Genomic DNA, 8,725 nt, shown 5'->3' on the forward strand with positions numbered 1-8,725 from the left:
ATAGGCATAGCTGGGCTTGAACACCTTCTACACTAGCCACATATAGTCCTTTGTAATACTCACACACTTTCTTCATAACTACTGAATTAGAATCACTCTCATCCCTACAATCTTAATGAGTATATCTATCTGCAGGCAGTATATCTACCAATTCTTCAAACCTGTTCTGAAACCAAGCAAGCTTGAACAAAGTAAAAAACACACACACCAAAAAACCCCAAAATTCTACTCAAAAGAGGCTGACTGCAATATCAGATACAATAAAGGAAGTCTACATGCCTAGATCATATCACAAACATATTAACATTAGGAAAGGCCAAGACAACCCCCACTCCCATAAAACACACCAGTTCTATAGAAATGTTATAGAGTGCGAATTACCTAGATGAACCCAAGGAAAGTGAAAAGGAACCAAGAGGGTATGGGGGAAAGAAACTCTAGGAAAAGCAATAACATGACACAGTTTCTATGAAGTGGGAAATGGGAAAAGGGAAGGGTTAAATGGAGAGTGTGGACAGAATCCAATGCGGGGGGAGGGGGAGAGGAAGAGAAGACAGAAAAATAACATTAAGGGTGTTTGTAAAAGTCACAGGAGATCATATTATGTTATGCTTAACCCAAATTACAGGATATATATACACATAAATAATTAAAATGATGTTATACCACTTGAGGTGATAGTGCTCCCTAGAGCATAGACTGTATAGCATAGTTGGCATGAGAAAGCTCATTTAAAGTGGCTGTTCAGGACAGCCCAAGACAGGACCTCCAAAACAACAGACTATTGAGATTGACTTTAGTTAACTCACAGATCTGAAGATAAGTCCCTATTCCTAAATATATTACACACTTTGGACATAGGACTTGGAAAAATGGGCTACAACTGACCTAGGAGTCTTATTTCCTAAGGACTCTCATAGTATTCAGAGATATTCTGAAACCTGTCAAGGGAAAAAGGCAACCAATAATCCTATCCAGCTATAATACCTAAGAACCATGAGAATGAATAGCACCCAAGTCTTCAATAGTGGCACTTATATCTTGGAGATAACCAATGATGTTTGAATTGGACTTGCAGCCCACTCAGTAGGAGGGAAGTCATACCTGTTACTGTCAACTTCTCCAACAATCCATCTCAGCTACTTTCTGTTTCTTTAGCTCTTTCTCTTAGAAGACTAATTGTGGTTTTATGTTCTTAAATTATATGTAATCTGAGAAACCCAACATCTAATCTGGAAGTTTACCATGAAGTCTTGTGGTATTTTTGTAGTCTCAGTATAAACTATCTGTAAGCAAGGACTAGAGATTGACTCGTTAGTTAAGAGTACTTGCTGCTTTTGCAGAGAACTCCGATTCAGTTCCCAACACTCACATGGTAACCCATAACCTTCAATAACTGTAATTTGGCTTAATCTACTGTCTTTTCTGGCCTCCAGGAGCACGAGACTTACACACACACTCACACACACACATTTATATGTAGAGAAAATGTTGCACACATGATATAAAATTAATATATGAATCTTTGAAAACATATTTGGAAACACATTTCCCAAAATTTCATTCCCCATGCTATTCTGTTTGTAGGTTCTATACAGCAAAAGCAACTTCAGGACAGTTCAGAAACAGGGGTGATATATTTATATGTATTTATAGTTTTATGTGCCTCAGTAGATTCAGGCCCAGAAACATAAGATTTCCATAAGGTTCCAGCTCAATTTACTATTAACTCTCTACTCACCTCTATAGATTTTCTTTATGTTGCATCAAGTCTGAGTGTAGCTTGTTGGAAAAACCATGGGTGCTTTTGAATTTCACTCAATAAGAGAGATTAGGGCAATGGGAGAGGTCTATCATTCTATATTCCAATCATCTTATGAGCCTCACTGTATTTTAAAAAGTATCAGTACAACCAGGTGCTGCCTTCATGCAACTGTCCTTCCCTGTTCTGGTCTAGCTGACCTTCAGTATCTCAGGCTCAGTACCAGATGAAAAGATAATGATTTGTGAGGACTCCCCAGGAACCACCAGCAGTTCCATGGGGTGAACTCCTCATATTGTACCTCTGAATACTTCACTCATGATGGCTCTGTTTCTCTCATGTTCACCAGGAAACCACGTTCATTGCTCTTCTAGATGCTTAGTCTGAGGTGTGTGTTGTTGCCAACTTAAAGAGAAACCAACAGTTTAAACCATTGTGGTGAAAGATTCTCGGGTGTAGAGAATATTACACATGCTCTCTGTGGTCTATTTTTAGATAAATACTTTCAAGACAAAGTATTAAAATAAAGCCACTCACTATGACTGTTTTTAAATTGCATAAACTGAGGTTTTCCTTAGAAACACACTTCTGATGCAGACCACACACAGCAGCCACAGCTGGACCTTCTTGTCGTGGTGCACAGGTGGGCTTCCCAGCTGGGCTCCCTGAGGGGGAGGCTGTGCTCAAGCAGCTCCAGTTTTGTTCAGCTTCTGCTAGCGATTCAAGCACTGTGAGTCCATTCCAAGAGTGCACAGAAATACATCACAGAATCTTCTTTCTGTGAGGCTGAAATGACAAGGCTGATGGACCTGGCTGATCTCTGAAAGATGACAGAGTAGCAGCCACTCCTCTCAGTTTTAGTAGAAGAAGAAATTTGGCAAATAAGAAAAATCATCTCCCCACTAGGAAGCTGCTTGTACCGTAAAAGGTGATATAATTTCTGACTTGTCTCGGATGAACACTCCAGATTGACTTCTTCCCCCCTCCTGTGTGCTCGCAGTTGATTGGATCTGAGTCACTGTCTGGGCCAAATTGTGTCCTGCAGAACAATCACAAGAAAGAAGAATCTTATTTTATGGAAATGTGAATAAATCACAATTGGAATTCCATAAGTTTAGGCCCTAGACAACCTAACTGAAGACACATTCTGCTTGCTTCTCCCTAATCCCATTCCCTCTCACATCCATGTGAGCTGCTGTGTGCCTGGGGCAATGCTTCCTGCTTATTTCCTTAGCTAATGTGAGACATCCTTACCAGAGAAGGCCAAGGCCACCAGCACACAGAGCAGGCTGCGGGGAGGCATGGGGCCCATGTCCCTCTCTATGAATGTTGTTTCCTCAGTCTTAGATAAGTGTAAAATCTCAGTGGCTGACACTGCCTGTGCACTGGCTGTCTTTCCTACATTGACTAAAACAGGAAATGAGGTTTTATGTCATTATAGGCCACAAGTCCCTTGTGCAGAGAGAAAAAGTGTTGTCTCCATAGACGTCGATTTGCTTCCTGTATTTCTTGGTAGTTAAAAGGAATAGCACTTAAAAGGGAGAATGGGGAAACCTGTCCCTGCTGAGGGTGAAGCTGCTTTGCACACATGTGTGTTATTCAGTGGGATTATGTGGAGGACCAGAAGTCAGCTTCATAATGAGTCATGTGCTCTCTTTAATGCACCTGTAGACAGACCATTGTCATGTGTTTATTTCTCAATATTTATTATTCAACAAGGCTTAATTTAAAAAAAGTTCTCACATGTCCATGAAGTTCTCTGTGAACACCAGGACCTGAAACAATATCCTCCATTACTGGGTATAAATTTTGCAGTTAACAGAGCCACTTTTAACACATATGGTGAAGGACAGTCTCTCAGAATGTCAGAAGATCTCCTTTGCTTATTTTCTGTGACTATGTAAGAGGAAATAATTAAATAGTCCTTAGAGGCTAAGTAGATGCGTGCGTGTCAGTTGCTGTGAATCATGAGGACCTATGTGCTGATCTCCAGCAACCAAGTAAGGATCCAGTGCTGTCCAAGCCCCTGCAGTTAGAGCCCTGGAAACAGAGAACACTGTGGTCTTGCCAGTCAGTCAGTGTTGTCCAGTTGGTGAGCTTCAGTTTCATGAGAACCTCTACCAGATATGTATATGAATAAAGGAGGAACACAATAGAGGAAGATACCCAGTATTGACTAGTAGTCTAGAGAGAGAGAGAGAGAGAGAGAGAGAGAGAGACAGAGACAGAGACAGAGACAGAGACAGAGATAGACAGACAGAGACAGACAGAGAGACACACAGAAGTTATAATTATTTGAAAACAGATTTTACTAAACCAGATTATCTTGTAAAAGTCTAATATCAAGTCCTGTTATCTCCACACAAGGAACATTTCATAGAAGCATCTATACTATTGCCCTGAATATTCAGTCTCAGTTGATGATTTCTGTGTATTTTTTATTACACAAGACAATCTCATGATAATTTTGCCAGGTCTCTCTGTGACTCCAGCCAATTACATGTCCATAATAAATACAACCTGAAAGCACTTAGGGGCATATTAATGGTATATAAATTGGTGGCTGGAATTTGGTATCATCATTTAAGACTGTAGCTGTCATTCTTTTATTTTCTCTCATTATCACAATGGGTGAAATGCACGAAAAGGCATCAGGAGAAAAAGCGCAAACAAGGTCTCTGAAAGAGCTCCAGGTCTTGCTGGGAGTTTCTGGGATCTGAGGAACACTCCTCTGCCCATCTCACTACTGAGTACTGACAGGCAACAGATTCCCTGGACTTTAGTCTCTGTGGCTAAGCAGGAGACCATGAAGACACATCAACCTGGGGAGCTCAGGATGTCAGGGCTGTGCCCAGCTCTTGTTCTCCACAGAGCAGGTGGACGCTCTCATGCAAAACAGCCACAGTCTCTGAGATGGGGCTTGGAGCACATTGGGTTTCAGTGCTGGGCTGGACAGTTGGTCCCATTCTAATTTCTGCCTTTTCTTTCCTTGAGATGTAAATAGACAAACAATACTTCCTAGTGAAGATAAAGCTTAATGTTGGTAAACAGTGGCTCAGCAGTGAAAGGCACTTGCTGTTAACCATAAAGATGGAAGTTCAGGACCAGTTTATAATACACTGACTGCCCTGTAAAACCTACAAATCTGGTTTTAAGTGATTGGACACCATCTTCTACCTTCACATGAACACAGTTGCCTGTACCCATGCATACACACAAGTTTGTGTATACTCACATGGGTCTGTACACACACACACACACACACACATTTTTAAGCTTAATAATGTTAAGGCATCACACAAAAGAATTCAGTCCTTCAAGGAAACATGGATTAGGGATAGTGGGGGAGGATACCTTTGTCACTGTTCTATTGCTGTGAAGGTATACCATGACAAATTGAATGCCTATAAATAAAAGCCTTTCATTTGAGACTTTATTACAGTTTCATAGGCTTACTCTCTTATTGTTGAAGCACAGTTAACAGAAAAATGCATTGTAAATAATGGAAAACATGAGAGAAGCCATGGGGGGGGGGAATGCAGAGGGCTTCTCAAATGAAGTGCATTTTGTTCCCTGGATTGTTCTTAGATGTGATTTCAAGCCTCCTGTGTTAAACATATACATTTAATTTACAAGATATTTTACACTTGTTGGATGTCAGAACAAATTATATAACACAATCTGATGAGTGCACTTTTAAACTTGACATGGCCTTCTTGGTTTGATTTTGGGTTTCACTGAATATAATCTCTTGTATATGCCAGGCAATTGCGTTTAAATTGGTCCTGAGAAAAATCAGGGAAAAGATGTTGTTGTCCCATTAATATTAAGTATGTGCTTTACTGGCATTTATTAACATGTTATTCTGCTCATGTCTTGCTGAATTCAAACAGCCTCTTTGGATAATGTATTTCCTTGTTATATCTGTGTGTAAAAGTGTGCTCAAACTGATGTAAGGTTGTCTTCATCTTTAGACTGTAGTCTGTCTAATTTTTCCCTGTCCTCATATCCCAGATCTAGCAGACACAGATCTGCATAGGTCAGCAAAAGTCAGCACATTATCTTGATGATGGGGAACATGGTGGCATGCAGGGAATACTGTGACTAATGATGATAGCCAATGCTATAGGGGATACAATATATTCAATTACCAGAGAGAAAAAGAGTCACACAAACTGCGAGTCAGAAGCATGGCCTGCTTCCAAAAGAGGAGGTCCTTTTTCCTTTCAGTTCCTTTTATCTCTACCTGTGCTAATTTACTTGTCCCCACCCTCATGGGCAGATAGCTTTGTGGGGTTCACTCCTATGCCACTCATGTTGTAATACACAGTGGGGAGAAAAGGGATGGGCTCCTTAGTGACATCCATACCAGCGAAGATCATGACCGTCTCTGAAATCCCAGGTAGACGTGTGGCCAGCTGCTCAGGGGCCAGATGGTGCACTGCAGAAAGACGTGATTTTTCTTGGGGACACAGCCTCTTCCTTCATGGATCTCAGGAGTTATGGAATGAGATACAACATCTCTGGATGCCAGGTCCTTGGCAACAGGGGCATATCTCTCCATGAATATTTCACCTTGACTGTTGATGAGAATACCTTTCTCTCCACGGCATCCTTCTCTGATGACACAGCCAGCACCGTATATACCTCTGGGGTGGAACTGAACAAACTCTAAGTCCTGGCAATGAAAGCCAGCCCTGGTAACCATGGCTGTGCCGTCCCCTGTGCTGGTATGGCCGGATGTACAGCTGAAGTAGGTCTGCCCATGGCCCCCAGTAGCAATAACAGTGTTCTTTGCTCTTATTTGGTGTATGCAGCCATCTTCTATGCACAGTGCAAAGACACCACGGCATTCCCCATTTTCCATCAAAAGTTCTATGGCAAAATACTTCACAAAATAGCTGGTGTCATATCGCAGAGACCTTCCATACAAGGTGCGCAAAAGTGAGTGGCCTGTCCGATCAACCACACAACAACACCGATGATCCTGCCCACCTTTCCCAAACTTGAGACTTTGTCCACCAAATACACACTGATAAATCTTCCCATCTTCATTCCTGCTAAATGGCATGCCACAATTTACTAGCTCATCCAAGATTCAGGGGCTTGCTCTATCATGCAATGGATGACATCCTGATCCCCAGCCAGTCAGATCCTTTCACTGTGTAGAAATGCCACCTCCAGTTGTCCTCTTCCATGTTCCCCAGAGCACATTGATGCCTCTCTGTGCTGCAACAGTATGTGATCTGGTAGGAAAGAGTTTTGAAAGGCATGCAGCATTAAACCCTGCCTCACAAAGGCCAAATGCAGCTCACAACCCTGCCCCTCCAGCGCATGCAACCACAGCATCAAATTCATGATCCACAGCAGGGTACTGAGTCGAAATCGAATCTGAAACATTGGCAGATGCCTTCTTGCTCTCACCAGCACTGAAATGAAAGCCACAGATATGTGTTTGAAATCGCTGCGCCACAGCTAGCGCCAAGCGCTGCCCGCGAAGTCCTGAAACTGCTCCAAAGCTGATCATGTCTCCACAGTCCCACAAGCCTCCCACACTTTTCATTTCTATTCAATATAGTACTTGAATTCTTAGCTGGAGCAAGAAGACAGCTGAAGGAGACAAAGTAGATAGCAATGGAAAAGTGTGAAGTGCAAATTTCCTTACTGCAGATGATATGATTCTCAACAAATAAAACTAAATTTTATCAGAAGTCCTTTAAAGTTCATGAATACAGTCATATAAGTGGAAGGGTGCAAAACCAAGACGCAAAATTCAATATTCTTCCTGTATACAGTGACAGATATACTGAGAAAGGAAACAGGGAAACAATTACACTCACAATAGCCTTTAAAAGATATAAGACATCTTGGAGTAACATCCTTTAAAAGCATACTATTAAACTCCAGCTGTGAAGTACACTAGAGCAACCCTAAATACATGCAAAGCCTTTGAAACTGACGATCATAAAGACCTTCAAGACTAAAATAAACGGAAATTCTAACTTTTTGTGGATAAGTAGGTAATGTGAAACACTTATTTTGCTAAATTAATATTAGCAATGAAATAAATCTTGAATTTGGAAATATGTATCTGATGAATCACCCATTTTTGTGGAAGTTAATAATATGACCATAATTGTTCTACGATGTGACAAAGGATGATTGTCAAAGAGGGATATATTCATAGTTTTTCCATTAGCACTTGTGCTATCTTCCAAGATACAGAAGAACACATAGCAATGGGTTTCCTGATGACTTTTACACATATCTCATGATGAAAGTTTAAATTTCCTGAAATGCAATAGAACACACACGTGTGCTCTCTCCCTTTGCCCCCTTCTCCTCTCTTCACTTTAGCTTTTCCTTCTCTGCTCTTATTTTCCAATTCTTTCTCTCTCTCACACACCCTTTAATAAACTACACATAGTTAATGAAAATTCAAACTAACAAAACAAAAAGACAAACAGAAAAATAATACACAGGTGTATTTCTCAATAATAGTATATGCATGATTATGTCATGAATGTGTATGTATGTACTCTACATCTATTTGGAGGAGTTAACATGTGATATGGGGTGTCAAATATGGAACTTTGCATCGTGGAGTGGTATCCATGGAGTAGGCTATGCCATTCACTCTCAAGTTATCATCTCTCTCTGGCTGGGAAATTACAATGTAGCTAAGCCATGTAGAAGTTGCAGAGCTCCATTCTATCTGTTGCATTTTGACTTATTGAACTCTGACCACACACCTGACTATGTGTGTCCTACCCCATGGTAGCTTGGGGTAGTGGCATAGGTTTTAATGCTACCTACCATGTTTGGGGATAATTTTTACCTTGGGAAAGAACCTGTGACTTCAGCTCAGGACTGAGGGATAGCGAAAATATACGCGAGAGCTACAATAGTGAGGTTCAGAATCATGAATGTTTGTGGCACACATGAGGAGGGTTGCCATGACTG

General features: G+C 41.1%; 1 pseudogene; it reads right to left on the minus strand.

Moving 5' to 3' along the window:
• Positions 1 to 2,664: 2,664 nt before the first annotated feature.
• LOC121137807 lies at positions 2,665 to 7,289 on the minus strand (annotated as a pseudogene).
• Positions 7,290 to 8,725: the final 1,436 nt, after the last annotated feature.

Source organism: Mesocricetus auratus, unplaced genomic scaffold (assembly GCF_017639785.1).
Source record: "Mesocricetus auratus isolate SY011 unplaced genomic scaffold, BCM_Maur_2.0 Super-Scaffold_100707, whole genome shotgun sequence".
Taxonomy (NCBI): Eukaryota; Metazoa; Chordata; class Mammalia; order Rodentia; family Cricetidae; genus Mesocricetus; species Mesocricetus auratus.